The sequence below is a fragment of the Harpia harpyja genome, chromosome 5 (genome assembly GCF_026419915.1).
Source record: "Harpia harpyja isolate bHarHar1 chromosome 5, bHarHar1 primary haplotype, whole genome shotgun sequence".
Lineage (NCBI taxonomy): Eukaryota > Metazoa > Chordata > Aves > Accipitriformes > Accipitridae > Harpia > Harpia harpyja.
In genome coordinates, this window is record NC_068944.1 from 41,105,649 (window position 1) to 41,108,689 (window position 3,041).

Consider the following 3,041-nt stretch of genomic DNA (forward strand, 5'->3'; position numbering starts at 1 on the left):
AACCCATCAGCTGCTCTATGTGCCAACATACATGCCTGATTAAAAAAAAAAAAAAGAAATCTGCCATTAAATTTGCAGACAAAACAGAGTAGATGGAATAGTTCCCCTTTCCCAGCCTATGTATTGTTAACATCCCTTTGGCTGAGTGTCAGGCTGTCTAAGCACATTTCTTAAAGCGAGCGTGAAGGTGTTGTCTGCATCAGATTTGCTGGAGAGAGTCTTTAATAACTGTCCTTAATCTGGGACAATTTGCATACAACCAGCAACCCCAGCTTCAAAAAATAAATCAGAAGGAGTAAGAAAGTGGTATTAAATCAGCTAAATCAACTCAGCACAGGTAAATACAAGTCCTACATGCAGCTTTTGACTGATTTACAATTACTTAATTCCCTGAAATTAAAGAAAAATGAACTGCCTGATTGGTTTTGTAATCCAGGGGCCACAAACTGCCCTTGTTAATAGAAGACCTGCTGGTTTGGATAATAGAGGGAATTGCTAATTTACTTGCTATTCACTATGGTATAATTTTTCCTCTGAACTAAATTGTTAAAAATAAACAATTTCTTTTCCTTTCCAAATAGGAAAAAAGAGAGAATTTATTACCAAGAATGTTTTGTGGCTTTAGGGGGAAAGTTAAATTTAGAACTTAGACTAGTTGCACAAAATGCTTTATAAATATTTTAAGGAGCTAGCTTCCACTTTCTTCTGAATATAGATAGGAGCAGGGAACAAACTGAAACAAGGGTTTGGGATAGAGTATTATTCACAGAGCCTGATGTACCTCTGAAGAAGAGTGAATATATTTTGCTTGGGATGTAACTTTTCTTGACTCTGTACCTTGTCTATATAAAATTGCAAAGCCTATGGTAGCCAGACTGGTCAGACAGGAACCTGTTGGTGACTCAGTCTGTAGCCCAAGAACTCTCTGCCTCCTGCCCAGATGTGCCTGCACTGGTCCTTCCTCACCTATAAATTGGGGTACAGCTCTGGCTGCTGCTCCCTGGGCATGGGCCCAGGTGCTTTCTCACTAGGACTGTGGTGTATGAACATGTCTATTTGTTAGCGCCTATTTAGTTTTAAATTAGCATGCCATGCTTGATTTGCGATGCCCCGTATGCAGAGGAGACTGGTCCCCAGTGTCACCCCCACTCTCATTCTCAGCCATGCGTACCAGCTGTGCCACACTCTGCTGGTCCCTGTGCCTCTGCAGGGCCTGGCTTTCCCTTTCTGCACCTTTTCTGATTTAGCTGGACCAAACTTGGGTGTCATTACAGTGCAAGAGAGCCAGAACACCTCCTCCTCGTCTCAGCAAGCAGGAGGCAACTGGGAGCTAAGTAAAGCCAGTCACCTCCCATGGGAAATGCGTGCCTGCCCAAGTTGAGCCTGGGGCACACCAGACACAGGCTCAGGCTGAGGTAGCTGATGGGCAGGCAGGTTCTCCCATGAGCTAGTCCTTCAAGTGGCTCTATTTAAGGGGCTACTAAGGACTCTGGGACACGTTCCTATAACTCCTTAGCACCAAACTCTCTCCAAACTGATGCACCAGAATAGAAGCAAAGACACGTGCGTGGATTGTATGCAATAAAAAACAAAAACTTGGCCAGACCAGAGGTTTGGATTTGAGCCTGGATCTGGGATCTGGGCACACTTTGCAGTGTATATACAGTATATGTCAAGAGTGACATTTTAGAAGAGCTTAGGAGAAGAAGAAATGATGACTTGCATCTCCCTGAACATAACTCCAATGGCAGTACTAGAAAAGAGCAATCAGCCCTTTTTAACCACACTTGTTCTCACAGAAGAGTCAGGAAATTAAAGATTTTTTTTTAGGCAAAGAGATCAATTGAGTTTTGGTCCCACACTTCAAAAAACCTGGCACTTTTACCAAACAATGAAGATTTTCAATAGGAAAGGACAATTAATTACTCCAAAGAGGTTGCTAAATGTTAATAAGCACAGAACTTAGAGATGATAATTTTCATCTGACAACTATTCTCATTAACAGTTGCTATGTTAAGGAATATTTAGAAATCCTGACTGAAATTTTTAAATATAAAGACAGTAATGCAGTATAGATCTATTGTTTGAAAGACTCACGGCATGGACACAGTACATAATTTTCATTGCCATAGTGCAGGTAAAGAGGAAAAATATATTGCACCAATGCAACACAACTGAGGGAAAAAAAAGAGCTGCAATGGTTTATAGATGAGTAATTAGGAAGTTAATTACCACCTACAGAAACTAATCTGTAGCATGCATCAGGGCAGGCCTAGACTCAAGCAAAGACAAATGTTGTCCAGAGTTTTGAGCAGATCTGGTCAAAGATTTATCAGAATGTAATATTGTAAAATGGATTCTTCTCTTTTGTAAAAGACTTTGCGATTAAATATTAAGCATAAACACTCATTGAGATGATGACTGTGACCAGTTTCATAAAGTATATTATGGAGAACTATGTGTCTATGTTCAGAAGAATAAAACTCAAATTTTTATTAATTCCTGAAATGCATGTATATACATGTGTTCATGGCTTCAGATGGAGAATAATTTTGATATTGTAATTGTCAGTTTATTTTAACCAAAACCTCTTTCTTGTCACTGGTGCTACTCTGTACAAAATCAACCTGAAAGCAGACAAACACATTACTCAAAGCACTTGGGAAGCCACAGTAATAGGTATTTAACTGGCCCAAGCATTACGTGGGGCTGGTGGTCATCAAAGAGAGTCTAAACCTTAAAAAAAAAAAAAAAAAAAAAAAAGGTGTCTATATTCATGGACTCAGGATATGTTTGTAGCTGTGAGTCAGTGTACTGCTGCTGCTTTCACAGAATCATGGAATGGTCGAGGTTGGAAGGGACCTCTGGAGGTATCTGGTCCAACCTTCCTGCTCAGGGAGGGCCACCTACAGCTGATTGCCCAGGAATATGTCCAGACACCTTTTGCACATCTCCAAGGAGAGAGACATTCATAGGTGGTACCTTTCTTTACATGTTATTACTGAAGCAAAACTCTAGGCATGACAATACCACATCGAGTG